The sequence below is a fragment of the Cebus imitator genome, unplaced genomic scaffold, assembly GCF_001604975.1.
Source record: "Cebus imitator isolate Cc_AM_T3 unplaced genomic scaffold, Cebus_imitator-1.0 Scaffold0, whole genome shotgun sequence".
In the NCBI taxonomy this organism is placed as follows: domain Eukaryota; kingdom Metazoa; phylum Chordata; class Mammalia; order Primates; family Cebidae; genus Cebus; species Cebus imitator.
The window spans coordinates 9,910,037-9,929,003 of record NW_016107315.1 but is presented as its reverse complement, the minus strand read 5'-3'; the positions used below and the strand labels follow the sequence as shown (position 1 = coordinate 9,929,003).

At 44.0% G+C, this 18,967-nt stretch overlaps 1 long non-coding RNA gene across 1 annotated transcript in view; it reads left to right on the top strand.

Annotated features, from left to right (window-relative positions):
* LOC119468816 overlaps positions 1-18,967 on the top strand; it is a 118,961-nt gene that overhangs the window by 94,136 nt on the left and 5,858 nt on the right. Inside the window, exon 3 of the long non-coding RNA XR_005197593.1 lies at positions 11,759-11,829. This is a non-coding gene — a long non-coding RNA (uncharacterized LOC119468816). The remainder of the gene's footprint in view (positions 1-11,758; positions 11,830-18,967) is intronic.

The following is an 18,967-nucleotide window of genomic DNA, read 5'->3' as shown; positions in this document are numbered from 1 at the left end:
TTTTTTTGGTAGAGACAGGGTCTCACTGTATTGCCCAGGCTGGTCTTGAACTCCTGGGCTCAAGTGAGCCTCCCACCTCAGCCTCCCAAAGTGCTGGGATTACAGGCTTGAACCACTGCACCCAGCTGACTCTACTTATTTACAGCAGAGTATTTAATCCTTGTCATTGATGGGAAACTACAATCTAAACTTGTAACCTACCCTCCCCTACCAAGACAAAATCTTTAGCACATTTTTACATGTTTTTAACTTCCAAGGATTTCTGGCCCCCCAATTGCTCTCTTTTCACAATAACCTATTGTTGTTTTACCAGTGCACTGTATCTTTGAAGAGAGAGAGTCTGTGTGTGTAGTGTATAAGTTCTGTTATCTGCATGGGAGTCTAGTTCTGTTTATCCTCAACTTTCTCTATTGTGCAAATGATTTCCTCAAATATCTGATGATTCTTGCTTGTCCATTCATATTTAAATGCAGAAATGTATAAACCGGTGTTGGTAACTGTCATGTGTTTCCTCAGCAGTCATGAGCCTTGGTTTCCACTGCAGATCTCCCCTCTTGAGGGAAGGGATAACTAAGAGCCTCGTGTCAGTAGCAGGTTTCCCTTTGGGATGCCTGGGATTCGAGCAGCCAGCTGCTGGGACCCTTATAGGACACCACAGGGAAACTTCATCCTGTGGAACAGTTTCCCAGAGCTCACTTCTGAACAGAGTTGTGTTTCTCTTTTCCTCCCCTTATCCTTGACGCTGCTTTCTGAGGTACCTTGTGCCCTCTGACTGATGTTCTAGACTCAGTATCCCAGAGAACAGTCCCTACAATTCTAGACCAATTTCCAGCCTTAAGAGTTACAGTCATGGGTCAAGCTTTGTCACACACACTGCCTCCAGCCTTCCACACAGCTGGGAAAGGGGCAGGAAGGATTGGTCCCTGTGTATAGACTATCTTTTCACTTAGTCGGCCCTTCTTCCACATTGGGAGTTTTTTCAGCCTAGCATTGTGAAGACTCTCTTACCTCTGCCGAGCCTATCGCTGGGCCTGTGCAGGGTAGCAGTTCACTCTTGTAACTTTCCCATCAACCTGCCCCACCCACTTTCTGTCTTCCTCAGAATACGGAAGTTCATCGATGTACCTGGGACACTAATAGGGCCCACTTTTCAAGGCTATTAAGGATTTATTTTCTTCCTTGGTAAAGGGAAGAAAACATTTATGCTTGGTCTGCTATCTTGAACCAAAAGTCTAGAAGGGGGTTTAGGATGTAACAAACATAGCTTTTTGAGTGAAAAAACAAATCACTAAAATTTTTTTTCTATAAATAATTCTAAAAGTGACATCTCTTTTCCTGTAAATGTAAGTCAAATAAATAAAATATAGGAATGTAGCAGTGTTTGTCTATGATTAGAATGAAGTAGTGAGCACTACTGCCCCTACAGAGGCTGAGTGCTGGGGCTGAGCTTTTATTGGCAGCAATGGTCATATACACTGTCTGCCTCTATTAAAATGTAACTACTATTAGCAAATGAAATTAAATACTTCAGTTGCCTAGTAACTAATCCAATCTGAGAAAGAAGCAAAAATAGAATACATAAATTTAGAACTTTTAGGCCACGTGCCAAGCAAAATATTCTTGCTGTATCCTTTTGATCATCTGTGATTGAATGGAAGAAAGAGTATTTTGGTGTCAAGGCACATTTGTGTTGACATTTCTTGCTAAAAGTGAGTACCCCTTGATAACTGAACATATATGAGAAATTGTCCGGCTTCCCAGGGACCTCTGGCAATACAATCCCTCAAAATCACCAAATGGAAGAAGCTCTAACTAGTAGCAATTTACTTTTCTGACTTAATTAAAAAGCCAAAGGGCATTATGTGATTTCAGACACATTGTACTATGAGAAGAAAAGCATAAACCGTCTGCTTTACCCATTTTCAAATAAAATAAAGATATCAAGCAGCTTTTCAACAAGACACAAAAAAATTAAACAGTTTAATGTTTTGTGTACATGAAGTAATTACTGGGGGGGGTCATATATTAGAGTTCAAAGAAATACCATGATATTGACATTAAATGTGATGTCAGTTACTTCAAATATTACCTTTTTCTGTCTTCATTTAAAAATGAAAAAATGTATTTACAGATGACATATTTCAAAATAGTAAAAAGGAAAATGAAAAAATTATTCCCCTCCAAATAAAAAGAATGTAAAACCTAAAGACGACTTGTAAGAATAGTACAATGAATTTCATATACTCTGGACCCAGACTGATTACTTTATAACTTCTCTCCCTGGCTCCCTTTCATTCTGTCTCTCTCTCTCTCTCTCTCTCTCTCACACACACACACACACACACACACACACACACACACACAATGTTTACATGTGCATATATACGCACACATTCTCCCATAAACCATTTGGGAATTAGTTTGTCTTCAAATATTTTAGCATGTATTTCCTGAGAACATAACCAAGCACAATTATACAATTCAGGAAATTGAACATTGACATAATATTGTATTGGTACAATTTTATTAGTATTGTATTGATACAGTATCACTATCCATATTTACATTTTGCCACTTGTCCCAATAATGTCCTTTCCAGAAATTTCTTTTTCCCTTGATCCAGGATTCAGTCCAGTAGCGTGAATTGCATTTGATTATGTTTCTTTGATCTTCCGTAATGTGAAACAGCCCTCAGCCTCTCTTGTCTTTCATGACATTGACATTTTTAAAGAACACCAAGAATGCCTCTTATTTTGGGTTTTTATGATGTTTATTCGTGATTAGACAGAAGACACATTTCAGTCACTAATCGCAATATTCTTTTGAGTAATCTAAGTCCTTAAGAGGACCATCAGGTAGAAGGTGGTTAGCAAACATCGGAGCCTGTCAATCCAAAGTGCAGCTGGGTCAGGTGTGGCTCTTGGCCCGGTTGGCAACATTGCCAGCCCAGGCTCATGTGCCAAGGGCTGTGGCCCCAGCTCTTGGGTGTATCACCATTTGGCACGCAGTAGGCACTTCCTAACAAAGTATGCAGGGACTCATTCCAAAATAGGAAAGCAATCACCTGACCATGAAACCTATTTTTTCCACTCTGTTTTAGAAACGTGAAAGCTCAGAAAACAAGATGCCACACACATTAGCAAAAATATTTGGGCTATCTAAATGTTCTTCTACTACTAATAGCAAGTTAAGTTTTTAAACTGATACCAACTTTAACTGTTTAAAGAAAGGTTGGATGATAAATTGAAGGCTGAGAATTGTGAGTAAACATCACTGGCAGTGCAGATAAGTTAGTAAAATAGCTTAAAAGGGAAGTTTACATTCAGGCCAGTGGGCTAAATGTATATAACCTGTCCATCTTAAAGTCAGGTTTTGCCCTACATCCACATTTTCAATGATGAATTAGGTTAGGGGAGATTTTTGTGGGAAATGTGTGTATATGTAAGAGCTTATGTTTACATGTGGTTGGATTTGGAAGAAGAAATAGTCAAAGACCTGTTTCTTGTTCTCAGGACTGAAGAGTTTGTCTAAGTATCCCAGGGCCACAGGTCTTTCACTGGCATGGACTATTTTCACCTGCATCCACAGGCATGTGCACATTATAAATTCTGGACAGTGTCAGACAGTTCTTCATGGACTCTGTCTGCAACCTCTTTATTTAGTGTCAAACTTCATTCCTTTCTGCAGCTCTTTCCTTCTCTTCTTCCATTCTCATCTTTCTGCAGTTATTGCCAATCTTAAAAATGCAGGCAAAAAAAAACATTATAGCAGTCGCCCCTGGGCTGTGATGTCAAGTTCTTTGAACTTCTCACCATAATGCTTTGTGCATGCTTCTGATTTGCAACTCATATTTTATTATGGCTTGACCCTAAGTCATCGTTCTGAGCTTAAGTTCTCACCTGCTCTCTTCAGCTTCCATAATAACCTCTCAACTGCTTCCCCTCTCCTCTGCTTTGTGCAAAGACCAAGGGAAGAGTGGGTAGGTCTTTGGAACAAAGATGTTGCTTCTCAGTCTTTAATTTATTCAAAAAACATTTACTGAGCATCTACTATGTCAGGCACTGTTCTTGGCATTAAAGGTAGAGGCAAACGGGTCAGATGAGATCCCCACCCTCATGGAGTTTACATTCCAGTGGGAATCGTGTAATAGACTAGGATACAAATAAAGGAAGCTCATACTTTCTGATGGAGATAAGCATTATGATGAGAATCAAATGGGCTAATGTGGAAGACAGCAGGAAATGGTTAGGGCACTGACCCTGGCTTCCCAGTCTGTCCTCTCAGAGAAGATGCCCTCTGTAATTATGGGTTTTGCTCTGGTACTTCTCTGCACAGGCTGCTCGTCTATTCCCTCTTTTCCCTTGGGCTAGATACAGAGTAAGTATGGGGGCAGATGCCAGCAAAACCCAGGAGCTCCTTAAGAAATACCAAGTTACTTGGAGTTTCTTGGAGACAAGTCAGGATATGTATATCTCACAGGCATACCGTGCGGATCAAGGAACTGAATGATCCCATTTGATAATCTGAGAAATTTCTTCTTAAAGACTTTCAGTTTGTTCAAGGGAAGCTAATACAGCATTATTTGTTGAACCTAATTTTTATGTGAAAAGGAATCAGAACTATGGTTTAACAAATTTAGATTAGATATCTTGCTTATACTTTCTAGACATGATGTGACTATACTGTACTGTGTAGTTAATGCAAATGATTTTCTATAACACTTAATAAGTAATTACCATTCCAATCACATCTGCCCCTAAACCGGGCCATATACAAGTCTCTCGTATATTATTTATCTTTCAAAATGAAAAGGTAGCAGACTGAAATTATGACTTTAAACAGTGTAGGTTGTAGGTGTTATTTTTCCCACATCTTTTCGAAAGGTTACATCTTTGGGCTAAGGTTTGAATTTTGGAATGCATCTAGCTAGCTCAGGTTGGGCATGAGAGGAAGGAACAGCTGTATCTGTTCAGAGGTTAATTGGTAACAATTCTCTAAGCCATTGAAACGAATTCTTTTCCTCAGGCTGATGCCAGAGATAGTTGTATTATGAATTTCGCTGTGAGCAATTTTATATTGTATAGTACATAAAAGAGCATACACATTGTCCAATAAAAGGCCTGTGCTCTCACCAAAACTTAACCTAAAGCACTCATTCAGGGAGTGGGAGAGCAAGAGCAAGGCAGTTCTCGTGCCTTTGGTAGTACAGCACCGCTGCATCCAGCCAGGCCAACCTTACTGACATGTGGTGCTTCTCCATAGTCTGAAAAGGGCTTCCTTAGACCTGCCATAGCACAAAGCTCAGATTCTCTTTGACCTTCACCCTGTCCTGCAATCCATGGGCTATGTGGGCAGTCCCAGGCCAGGGGAGTACTGGTTGGAGGGCTTTGATACCCACATCTTGCCTAGAGGGGGACACAGGGCACCGCTCTCCTTTCCTCTGCTATCTCCTGATTCCAAAACTCCTGAAAATGGCAGATGCCCAATGATAGAGCTGAAATGAATACTTTTTTTGCATTTTCAGCTGAGGTGGCCCATGGAGGGACAACAGAGGCCTCCCTAGACAGACTGTGGCCCACATAATCCTTTCCAAGGTCAACAAAGCAAGGCCACAAGGTCAAACTTCCTGCTTTTGGGGATTTGTGGCCCTTTAGCCTCTGGAGAGAGAAAGTTCAAAAAGGAGGTCCCTTGAATGGCCCAGTGCACAGATTTTATCACAGTACAACATGACATATGGCCCAGGATTTCTCTAACCTGCCCACACCTGAGCAGTACCAGTCTTCAACATCATAAGCATCCTAGGCAAACAAAGCATAAAACTGGCAAAACCTGAGTGTCCCTGTCATTCCCTAGTCACCTGAATAGCCCTCCCACCTCTACCCCATGGGTCCACCGCTATTTCTCCTTCTCCTGAATTCCAAATATGGTCAGCTATGGCCTAGGAAGTGTGGACCACTCACATGGTACCTTACCCCGAGAGCAGCCTCCTAATCCAGAGAGAGACCCAGACAAGGAGAAAATAAACAATCTTCCATCTGCAAGAGTTTTTTGTTTTTGTTTTTGTTTTTTTAACCACAATGTGAAAGTAACCTGAAAGATAAAAGTAACAACTTGAGATTCCAAAGAAAATGAACTGTACTGGCAAGCATGATATATACACGGCTGCACTCCATGACTGTCAAAATTCAGCAGGGAGAATCATTGTCCCTTGGTAATTATGCGCATCCATTAGCATGGCATCCATTCTTTGTCAGAAGCGTTTGGTGACAGTTTCTCTCCAGAGAAGCACACAGCTCGTGTGGCCTGCAGTTAGATGCCCAGGATGCACCTCCCCCAGGGAAATGCTGCTGATGACACCATATTAAAGGCAGAGTTTGTTGGGTTTTGTTTTTTTAATTTCAGACACCAGTGCAGAGGCACAAGATGTTTATTATAATTTTATAGACACCCCTAACAAAAGCTTCACTCAGGAAGGAAAATTAAATAAATTAAATGTTAACGTTTCAGGGATGGTGAGGGTGGGGTGGTAAGCTGCAGAAGGTTAGAAGAGGGGAAGTGTCATTTCCTTTCCTTTAGGAAAGAGAGAGATGGGGCAAGCCATAAACATAGCTTCATTCCCAAGCTGGCAATTCTTACACTTAATATGTTTTGTCAGGCAAGTCTTCAATACAGATTAAAATGAAATGCCAAGTAATTTCCACCTCTCGGCCGCTCATGTCTGCGAACAATAGAGAGTGTTTTGATGAATGTCAGTCAGTGGCACTTATGCTCTTGTAGATTTCATCCTCGCAGCAAGGCCTAAGAAATGGGGGGTGAGGGGGCTATCTATGTGTGGAGGGGAGGGATGGGGAAGATTGGTCCATAATCCCCTTCTTACTAATTTGATTCATAATAATGGAAATTGAAAGTGAACCAAAAACAAAATCAGGATGCCCAGAGAAGATGACCCTTTGTTGTTAATTAGGCTCAAAGCATAAAACATGATTTCTAAGAGTTGGGTCCACAAGGAAAAGGATTACATCGTGTTTAGATATTTGCCAGGCAGCTTCTACTCCAGTGGAAGGGGCCAGCTGCATTGCTGGGGTCTAAGTCTTTGGTTCAACTGGGAAGTTTGCAGCAAGTGTCTCAATAGTCACACTTTCCAGTCCGTTCCATCCTGACACAAACCCGACACTGCAAAACCCACAGGCTGAGCTGTGTTATCTCATTTCCCCGCACATCACTGCCTTTGCAATTTTGCATTCTGAACTCCCAGTGTGGGGTAATTTTGAAGAGTAGGATAAAAACTGAAGCGCCAGCAGAATTCTATCACCCAGGGATTTAAATCCTCACCTTCCTCACGACTGGCATGTGCAATGTACTTATTTCTCTTATCCTGTTCTTAAGCTTGATTGCGAGGATTTGGTTTTCGCTTATTCTCTTACTGCTTGGAATAGGAGCTTTAACTGGAAATTGCTGACTAATTTTACGGCTGTGTAGGTAACAGGGAACACTTCTGTCTGGTGATCATTGTGAACAACATCTCTCTGTATTCAAGGTCTAGTGGGTTACATTGGTAGTCCCTTCACAGTCGCAGTGACCAGACCATTGACTCAGCTTTGGTGCTTACATGTTTCTTGTTGGTTTGCTTTTTGGAATCACTGCTTACCAAATTTCATAGTATCGAACCCAGCCTTTTTAGATGTTGAATCAAATAAATTATTGGAAGGTGTGGAAAAATTATCTTTCAGAATGGAAGTCCCAAGAGCAAGGGGAATAAAACTAAGGTGTGTTGGGTTCCTGTGTTCTCCTATGTAACCCATATTCGTTCCCTCTCCCCCACCTCATCTGGTCACATCTGCACAAAAACCCTCTGAAAGGGTTGCTGTCTGCAGATCACCCACAAGGAAGCTGAGCTCACTGGCTTGCTCAAGGTCCTGCATGGCTAGGAAAGACAGAGCAAGGAAGGCTGACAGGTCTGTCTGACCCAAAGTCCACGCCAAAGCCTTATCTTTTGGAAAGCTTCCAACAGTAACTTGGGAATTGAGCTTGCTTGCTTTAAAAAAAAAAAAAAAAGTTTGAGAGAACAACCTTCTGGTTATACTTGTACACTGATGCTGAATCCTATTTTAAATGTTTTAACCTTGCACATTCCGGTCAGGGATTTGTCTCAAAGCATAAAACGTGATTTCTGGGAGCTGAGTCCACTTGGCAGGGGATCACTTTGCCCTGAAGGAATCATACATTTTCTCATGTACTCAGAGGCCATGTGAGTTTTCACCTTCCCGGATAACCAGAAATGTCCATTTTGCTGCCAATTCCAGGCTTTTCAAAACTAAAGTTTTAAAGAGGTGCTTCTAAAACATGAATAAAATGGAATGGCATGAATTGGTCTCCCTTCTTCATCGGAGGCATTTGGAAAAGCGGTGGAGAGCAGGCAACCTGCCTGCCTGTGAGGAAAGGAAGGCCCACACTCCCTGAAGATGCCTGGGGACAGGAGGACTATGGCTCAAGCACAAGCCAAATGCCTGTGACTGACCCAGAAGCCCACGACCACTCCCCGCCATCATGATCCAGAGGCACACTGTTGTCTCAGCATCTGGGGAATGTGCACCAGCATCCCTGTCTTGTCATCACTATCACTGGGAGAATGGTGGAGGCAGGGGAAGCACATGAGTAAGGCAGTGTCTCCATTTCCTCACTCATTAAATGGAGACAATGATGGCCACCTTTCAGCATTGCTGCAAAGCTTAGAGAGAGAGGATCTGTAGAGCACCAGGCACAGTCAGGCTTGGTGAAAGGGGGCTACTGCAACAGGGGTTCCAGAAACTTCCAGCTCAGCCAGCCATCTCGAGCCTTCCTCAGCAGACCTGAACTCAGTTGCTGCTGCTTTTTCACAGTTTATCTTTGATAACAATTCAAGTCTTCTTGCATTTGGAGGGAGCATAAAGGTGGGAGTTTAAGGTGCCAGGGAGATGAATATTGAGTCTTCCTTCAGCCCCCACCTGGAAAGACTAATTCAGAAAAGCAGTTTTGTCAGGCCAGAGAGCTGCAGGGCGTCTACCTCAGGTTCTTTCCTCTGGGACCTTCTCAGGATCAGAAGGATTCTTCAATTTCTAAATCAAAGTAAAATATCTGGCAAAACACCAAAATAGAGCAGAGCATCCCTGTCAGCAAGGTTTGCTTCCAGAAGAACCGTTCCACAGGCAGAAACACCAGCAGTCACTAGAGGAGCAGGAGGGTCGCAGCCCAGGAGCCCTGCCTCAGCCTAGACCCTCCACCAAGGGGGAAAAAGGGGGTTATCTGCTTCCCAGGGCAAGAGGGGCATTCCTATAAAAGGATTGCAAGATTTTGCTAATTTATGTTGGTGAAGACCTGAAGAATGTGCATAGAAATTGATTCTAAGGATATTGGGCCAAGGATGGAGTTGGGAGATCCTGAATTTAATGCGTCTCCCTGAAATGGCTCCAAGAGATAGTTTGGTTGGTTGGAAGAAAGTGGGACTTAGTGGCTCTACGTTCTTTGAGGTTTCCAAAACTTCCTTGGCATCATGTAAGAGGATGGAATCAAAGGCTTAGAAGGCTGGGATGTGGGAATGGGAATAGATTTATTATGTGCACCCTGTACACCCACATTCACACTGTCTCTGGAGCAGGCTCAGACGATACTCCCTTCAACAAGGCCCTGCACAGTCTGTCAGTGATGGAGTCCCAGTGGCCTGCAAGATCACTGAGCTCCCTAGGCTGGGCACATTGGTGGGGTTGCTGCCACTGAAGTGGGCTCTCTGATTTCAGTGGAGATGGTAGAATCACCATGTGTCAGAGGCCAGAGATAGGCACTTAACCGCCAGGGACAGAGTGGGCACAGTTACCTAATGGGCATCAAATGTTTTTCAATATTGCTATCCAGCTCTTCTACCAACATGAGTTGTGTAAATGTGTCCCCTCTCCATTATTTTTCTTTGCTTTTTCTACAACTACTAACACTATATAACCTATCTTGGCTATGAATCAACTGATACCTCTATTTTGATCCTTTTAAATTTTTCTTCCGCATCCTGGAGAAAACGTCTTCCAAGAACATAGTGGGTGCCACTAATACGTCATCCTTTGGCATCATGGACCCTGAGGGCAGGGGTGTAATTTAGAATGAATGTGCCAAGCGTGTCCTGCTCCTTTGTGACAGAGCTGGTGATGGGGACTCCCCACTATGGTATCTGGGCTTATTAGAGGCACCTGTTGGTGAACTGCCAATTACTGTGACTATTGATTGAGCCCAAGGATTATATTATATTCCCTCTACCAGCCAAGGAGAATGTCATCCCATTTTACAGATGGAGAAACTGTCATCTCATCATTAGGTGTGCCTTGCTGAGATTTCTCCTTCTATACCAGGTACCCAGAGTGTCCCTGCAAGAGCCCCTTTCACACCTCCTAAAGTACAGCATGCTCACCTTAACACTCCTGCCAACTTAGTTTGAATCAATGTTGTGGAGGAGCTAACTTGCTCATGTTCACTTTACTGGTCTGGACCCATTATAGGAGTCAAGAAAATGAAAAGCATTCGTTTCAAAGGAAAGCTAAAGATGTTTGCTAAACATGTGTGGTCCCTACCAACCTGTGGTTTCACAAAGGTTAATTGATTGCTTTAAGCGCCACTGCCTCAGTTTTCCCATCTGCAAAATGAGGACAAAGCCTTGACCCAGTCCCCATCTTTTCACTTCCCCTTTTATTGCCTCTCAAGGACAAGGGGAACTGAAGGGCAAGCAGATTGTCAGCTGAGAAGATGGGCTTTGCTGAAGATTTTCTCATTTCACCCCTTTCTCTTCAGCTTCAATTGAAAGTTCCCCTTCTCCTGCCCCCCCGGTCTATAGCTATTGCCTTAGCCCCCAGGAGCAGGGGACAAAGGAATAACATCAGCTAAGTTGTGGGCTTGGTGCTTGTCTAAAGGGTATCCTGGCCAGGCATGGTGGCTCACGCCTGCAATCCCAGCACTTTGGGAGGCCGAGATGGGTAGATCATGAGGTCAAGAGATCCAGATCATCCTGGCCAACATGGTAAAACCCTGTCTCTACTAAAAATACAAAAATTTGTCAGGCGTGGTGGTGTGTGCCTGTAGTCCCAGCTACTCAGGAGGCTGAGGCAGGAGAATCACTTGAACCCTGGAGGCGGAGGTTGCAGTAAGCTGAGATCACCCCACTGCACTCCAGCCTGGGTGACAGAGCAAGACTTCGTCTCAAAAAAAATAAATAAATAAAAAGTATGCCATCCTTTTTCTTTTTTCTTTCTAGTGATATAGAATGGGAGGGAGAAGGGGGGAAGGAAGGATGGTGTTACACACACATAGAGTCTGAGCGCTCCCAGCCCAAAAACAGAACTCTTCATCCTCTCACCACCTATGCTTCAAAGACTCAAAAAAGCATGTCACTAGAAGCATCATGTGAAACGAGCTAAGAGGCACTTGAGGGTGTGTGATAATGTTAGCTGTGCCCTGTCACTTTGTCAAAGAATGTGCAAGTGCAGGGAGAATCCAGCACTGAGTGCCCAGGCAGGCAGAACTCTCCACCCACCACACCCTCCCTCCCTCCGCTCCACCATCCACCCCCACTGACAGTTTTTTAGGCCAGCGTTAAGACAGCAGGTCCATGATATAGTGGACCAGCTTCCATGGCCCCTGTGAAGTTCAACTGAGTCCCAAGGTTGCTTTTGCTGAGTCTAAAATGGCTTGCCCTGAAGTTAAGGTGACTAGAGGGTGACTAATTCATGAAAATTTCTTGCAGAATGAAGGATGAGATTGGACTTCTCAGTTTGTGTCCAGAACAAGGATGGAGAGGCTCAGCAGCACCGACAGGTCAGTAGGTTTTCTCTGTGCCATATGATGAGGTTCTGAATTTGCTGCAGCCCTGGCCTTGGGCCAGGCACATGATGTCTGATTTTGAGGTTCAAGGGTATTGTTATTTCCACTTTATCATTAAGGAAACAAGCCCAGAGTGAGCACTGGACAGCATTAGAAGGCTGTAGAACATAGCAAGGTCGGGGGTGTAAGCTGTGGGGCTTGGAGACACAACTCATGTCCCTGCTCCTCTCCTCCCTCTCCCTGGCATTCATATTCCCACAGGGAAGGGGTCCTTGCTCTTGTCTATGCTTCAGACACTGTCTCAGAATATGATCTTTAAGTGTCAACATTAAAATATTAATGCCTACAGTTATGGAAGTGTTTTACTTTGAGCAAAGTCTCAGGGATATGTGACTAAGTATTCCTCATTCAGTTATGTCAGTAAATAATTGCACAAAGAATTATTTTAAAATAGTGTTACCAAGGAAGGTGCATGGACTCCTTGAATTCTATCCCCTGCCTTGGTCTCTCTCTTTCCTATTCTTCCTGTTTGTGCATCTGAATAAGCCCCTTCCCCAGACATGTGAGCACTTCCACTTGCAGGAAAGCTGCCTCCTACCCCCAGGACTGGAGGTTCTTTTGAGGGTCTGGTACAGAATTCCGGAATTCACTAGCTCCGGCTCACCTGTGTCTTCCTCAGGGGCTAACAGATCCTTGAGCTGCTCCAATAGTGATGTTAACAGTCATGTCAACTTCTGTACCTTGGTCTAGAGTCTTGGGAGAGGGCCCTCCCATAAGGTGACTGCTCCCAGTCCCCAGAATTTGGTTAAGAGCTATAGGGCGATTTGGACTTGTGAGTTGTCCTTCAATATTGCTAGTGATTTCTCTAAATAATGGCCAGGAGATCTAACAGGTCTCAGGTGAGACTGAAGTGAGTCATTGCCGGTGTTAGCATGTGTGTGCCACTATCTCCCAGCTCAGGCTGCAGAGTGTAAGAGAGGGTGACTCATTCATTCTCAAAAGCCTGCTCTTGGTTACCTTTTCCTGAGTATTTTGTGGCAGTTTTGAGGTAACTCGTTTTGTTCAGAAGTATAACTTCCCCTTACTGCCATTCTAGGAAGCCATGTTTTATTAAAGGGTTTTCTTCCTCCAAAACTATATAAGTTGCTGCATTTTTTAAAAAGAGAGTTTCTTGGGAGAATAGCTGGTGAGAAGAGAATACAAATATATTATATTAGTGATGTTCTCATGCTGCTATAAAGAACTATGTGAGACTGGGTAATTTATAAAGAAAAGAGGTTTAATTGGCTCATGGTCCCACAGGCTGTATAGGAAACCTGGCTAGGGAGGCCTCAGGAAACTTACAATCATGGTGGAAAGGGAAGCAGCCTATGAAATTTCACAGGGCTTCAATGCCTGTGGGAGGAAAGAGGACTTTCAAAAAGAAAAATTAGGTCTCTGCTACTAACCAGAAATGCCCAGCCAGGCCTTTGAGGTCTCAGTGCCAGTCAAGGTTTTCAAACAACCCACTTTCCAAATATACATTTTGTCTGACAAGAAAGCGTTTTGAGTTCTGGCAACAGAAATGTGAGAGCTAAGGCAAAAGAAGCAGGCATGCAGGAAGAAGTGAGAACAGCTTACCTGCTCCTGCAGGCAGAGCCCAAGGGCCCCCTCTGTCTGGGCCGGCAGTCTCAGGCTTGCCTGGACGGTTTGCCCCCAGGGTCCTGGGCAGACAGCAGGATAAGCAAGGTCAGAAAACCCATGAGTACTGACCATGAGGTCGGGATGTTTGGGAGAAAATGGAGACAGGATTGTTTTGTTCATTTATTAATAGGCATTTGTTATATACCAGGTAAGGAAATAATCCTCCCATTGTCAATATATCTTAATCCCCCTGTTGTCTGTATGTCTTCTGAGGCTTGCAGGGGAGGGAAATGCTTTGTCAGAAGAAATCCCTTTTCAGAGATAAATGCAGATGCACCTCCTTTCACACAATGGGCATGACCCTTAAATGAAATGTGTCTCACACATGATATTCGGGACAGCAAGGAAGCTTGCCTTTTCACACAGTCCTCCTAGAGCTTTTGAGGACGTCACTCCCTAGGTGGTTTTTGTGTAAATTGAGTTTCCATAAAGTTTTCTCTGCAATTTGCTTGGTTTCCAAAATAACAACAAATACTATTCAGTAAAGGTAAACAGCTGACAATCCTTAGTGCCTCAAGTCCTAGCCATCTCTGATGATCAATACTCATGGGATCTTCACTTCCTTGTTATCATTCCCTTCCCAGCTGCCCTCTACCAGCCTGGTAACTGAGATTACCACAGTTTTTAAAAAAGAAAAAAATCCAACAACTTTAAAGCATTTAAAATTCAAATAAGAATTAGAAAAGCAGAGTTCTGAGAACGAGATCAAAAGCAGTTCTCTTTCCGTTGTATGAAAGTGTCACAGTTAAATCCTTGTGAGTAGGTTTGAGAGTATTGAGCATAACTCTAGAACCACCCAAAAGATAGGATTTAGACAACTTCAATTTGTCCAAAAAACAACAACAACAAAAAACACAACTTAGTAAGGCATCAACTTCACACTGTGGAAAAGAAGAAATCATAAATTCCCTCCCTGATGCTAAGTAGCATTCAGGCAAAAGCAAATTTCCTGACAGTGAATCAACCACTAAAGAAAGCTGCTTGCAGCACAGGGCACAGAGCAGACTTCTCAAACACTGGTGCTTATTATTCTGCTTCCAGCCTTTATTTCTCTCACCCCTCCCCTCTGAAAGCTGTGCTCAGATACAGCAATCCATCCGCAGAAGAGCTATGCCTTTCCAAGATTCATTACAAGCAGGGGCCACGTGTCTGGCCTGGATGTGTGATTGATCCTGCAGGAGGAAATGCAATGGGAAGCTAATGAGAAGCTAATGCTGCCTTTTATCCAGTAAGCAAAGTTCAGAGATGTTTACATTCTGCTAGTTAAGCAAGACCTAAGATGAATGGACTGTCTTCTCAGCATGAATTCTTGCCAAAGCAATACCTACATGTGTCTCAGAGGACCTCACCTGGACCACAGAGGCCAGAGAGAGGGTCAGAACTCCTAATTTTGCGAATAGCTTGATTCCATCCTTTTTTTTTTTTTTTTTTTTTTTTTTTTTTTTTGAGACGGAGTTTCGCTCTTGTTACCCAGGCTGGAGTGCAATGGCGCGATCTCGGCTCACCGCAACCTCTGCCTCCTGGGTTCAGGCAATTCTCCTGCCTCAGCCTCCTGAGCAGCTGGGACTACAGGCACGCGCCACCATGCCTGGCTAATTTTTTGTATTTTTAGTAGAGACGGGGTTTCACCATGTTGACCAGGATGGTCTTGATCTCTTGACCTCGTGATCCACCCGCCTCGGCCTCCCAAAGTGCTGGGATTACAGGCTTGAGCCACCGCGCCCGGCCCCATCCTGTTTTAATTAGCAAACGGATTTTATCCAATAGATTGGTGAATGAAAACTAGATTAAGATCAGTGCAACAGAATTGGGATGTATAGGGTTAGAACTGGGATGTATAGACCAATGAGTGGTATGGCGACTACACAGGGGTCCTTGCAGCTAATTCTGTCATTGGCAGGCAAGAGAGTACTCTTAGCACACCAGGTGAAATGTGCTAAGATGCTGGAATTTCCTAATTTCTACAGAAAAGGAGTCTTGTTTTTTGCCGTATCTTCTCCCTAGGAGAAAAATTAAAAACTTGAGTACCAGATTCATCAAAACAGTAAAAGGAGAAGGAAAATATTGCATGTGGCATAGCTATTCCTTGGAACAAATAAATGCTAAAGAGAGTTGGTAATTCAGGAGGTCCACCCTTGACTCCGATGCCCATCAGATGAAATGGCATCACATCAAAGATGTATTGTGTAGCCCTGTAGCCTGGAAAGCCCCTGGTCTCTGTGGCCACTTGCTAGCTATGGGTAAGCTAATTGTCATTTCTAAACTTCCATTTCCTTAAGTGGGAAACTGGTAAAACAGTACTATTTCGTCCCAATTAGAATTAATGAAGATAGTGAATGTGAAGCGTCCACACTGGTAGCAGAAACATAGTAAGTTCCCAACTAATCATAAGACTTTATTTATTAGACATTCCAGCAGCACCTGGGAAAAGCAGGAGAGAAAAGGCAGTGTTCAGTGGCTGGGTTGGCAAGGGAAGCATACAGCTCTATTGCGTAGCAAAACATTTTTCACACAGAGGGCAAAAATCCTGTCCTAACACCTCTGACACCGAATAGGTTTAATGTCCTGCCCTCACAGTTACCATGATGATGCCTAGGCACTCACCTCAGGATGCACATTCAGCTCCATCCAAACATGGGGCTTTCAAATGTATACATGCACACCAGCATCTAAAAGCCACCCATAAGCCTTAGCAAAGATTAGACTAGAGTAACACAAAAAGAACTGTATAGAGCTGAGGCTATTGGAGCAAGAAATCAGCCAGGGTGAACTGTGGTTTAGCAGCAGTGAGCACCACCTCATCTCGAGCAGCTGCGTTGGAAGCCAGGCCCTGTGCTGGCAGCTTTCCCTCCCCGATCCCACGTAACTCTTAGAACATCTACAGGAAGGCTGTGGGAGATGAGGAGGCAGATGGATGGAGAATCAGAGAGGGAAGCCCAGGTGCTTTGCAGGGGCTCCACAGCCATAACAGCCATTATTTATGGGGCACTTACGGTGTTCCCAGCAGCATGCCATGTATCTCACGTGTACTTTTTCATTTAATCCTCACAGTAACCCTGCTGTGTAAAACCAAGTCTCGCCATCGCTAATGTGGGGATTGTAAGAGTCTCACAGGTTAAGTAACTTGCCCGAAGTCACATAGCAACAGTCCTAGGACTGAGGCCCTGGGGAATCTAATCACAGGCCCAGCGCTTATGCCCCCAGAATGCTTCCTCACATCCACCAAAGGCTACTGGGGTAACATAGAGGCCAGTGGGAGGCATGGAGAATAGATAGGAGTCCTTGCAGCCAGATTTCTGTAATTCTCAGGCAAGAGAGTACAGTTCATATCTGAAGACCCTAAAAGACATGCTCATGTGGAATTTTACCATGCATTCTGCATATGTACTGTGCAAATGGCAGTGAGTTTTGACCAATTTTCCAGTCTATGCTAATATCAGCTTACATTTAGCCTGCTATACGTGTACCAGCACTGTTCTGAGTGATTGATGTGTATTAACAAAGAATCCTTACAGCAATCCTATGTGGCCGGTGCTATGGTTATGCCCATTTTACAGATGAGCAAAATGAGGCCAGAGAGGTAAAGCAACATGCTTGTTGTCAGAGAGGTAGAAGTGGTTCAGCTGGGATTTGAGCCTGAGCAAATGTGGCTATTAGGCCCACCCAGGCACTTATCCACACTGGGACATGAACTAGAAGAGCAATGCACTGTGGGGCCTGGAGAATCGGCTCCTCCCTGTTTCAGGTGAATACCTGACAAAGGTGACTGCAGGAAGGGATGTGCCTCATCTAACAATTCATGTCAGTGATGCCATAAGCCTTTAAGAGGACAGCACCAAAGATAACAAGTGATAGGCATGCTTTCCATTCAACCATCCTCAAGCCCTTTACGTCTTTTATGGTAACTGTGAGGGTGGAACGTTAAACCTATTTGGTGTCAGGACAGGATTTTCCAGCCTTGGAAAAGAGATGTTTAGCTGATCTTCCTGTTTTAACCCTTTTCACTTATCATGTTCAACTGACATTGGGTGGGGCTGCCAGAAATGGTTTGGAGGCATGCTGAGCGCCGTGACATCCTTGCCTGAAAGACATGGCCGTTGGCCGGTGTCCAACACTGCGGTTGATTTTCAAAGCATTTAATTGAAATCATTTTTTTTAAAGGAAGGGGTGGATGCCAGAGTAGTGGAAAGATCTTGGCAAAAACCTTATATGCACTTTTTCTACCATTGGATTGACCAGACAGGGCCACAAAGCTGATACAACAGGATTAGCAAAATTGCATTGTTGGGCATAGGCACAGCGTGACAGGTGCTACAGCAAAGGCATTTGGCAGGATTAACCTGCCAAGGATAAAGATGTAGCAGACAAGGGGCTGAATTAATGGACTGGCATGACCGAAGCAGGGAAATCTATTTGCATGTGATATTAACTGTGCTAATAAACTCCAGGCTGGGCTCGGCAGGCCGGGCAGCCTCTTAGAACCAGGAGTTTTATTTTTCACCTAGAAGGCTTCTGCCAAGATGGATTGTTTTGTTCATTTATTAATAGGCTGCAAAACAAACAGGGTTTACAGGTTGCCTTTTGGATTTTTTGCCATTGTCTTAAAATAGATGTGTTGTCTTAAATGCTTACAACAGCATGTGTGCTTTACTGACCATGTAAATGATCCTAATACCTCAGAATTTGGAAGCCAAAAGGTCCTCCATATAGGTGATTGTCTTTGAAAAAGCAGTGAAGAAACACAGATACAGTACACCCTAGAAAACATCTGCTTGGGATAGGTTGTCTTGTCTGAGTCTTATATTCTGATTTCCTGAATGTCAGGGTGGGTCTGGAATGAGCAAGCAAGATGCCTACAATGCAAAAATTTCAGGAAGCACCCATGGTCTGGCTCAGACGAGAGCAGGATGAGCATGGAGGGTGCCTCTCTCCTCTCACCCTGGCTCCATCCTGGCAACAGCACAACATCCACCCATTCAAAACATCCACCCATTCAAACCCATGAGTGGACTTGAATACGCTTTACACTGACACTAACTGCACTGCTGAGTGTTGGGAGGTGGTCCAGGAAGTGTTTTAAGAGACTGGGGAAGGGAGCCAGTCAAGGTTATCCATCAAAGTTACTGCTGCTGGCACTTGCTCCTCTGTAAGCTGGTGTACAACACACCTCAGGGTTATCCCACCCAGGGGACCAGAGAGCCGTGTGTTTATCCACTAACCCCTATCCGTCACTGGTCAATGCTGCTTAGGAATGCTAACTCCTTGGCACTCAGCCAGCCCACACGCAGCCTGAACACACTCCTGCTCCCATTCCTGACCCAAGGAAGCCCCTAAGCCAAGAGTTGCACCCTATATATAGGAACGGAGTTGCTAGGCACCAACAGTGCTGGCCACATGGGCAAAATTTAATTTTCTTCAGATGTCAAAGCCACATCAGAGACTCCCACTA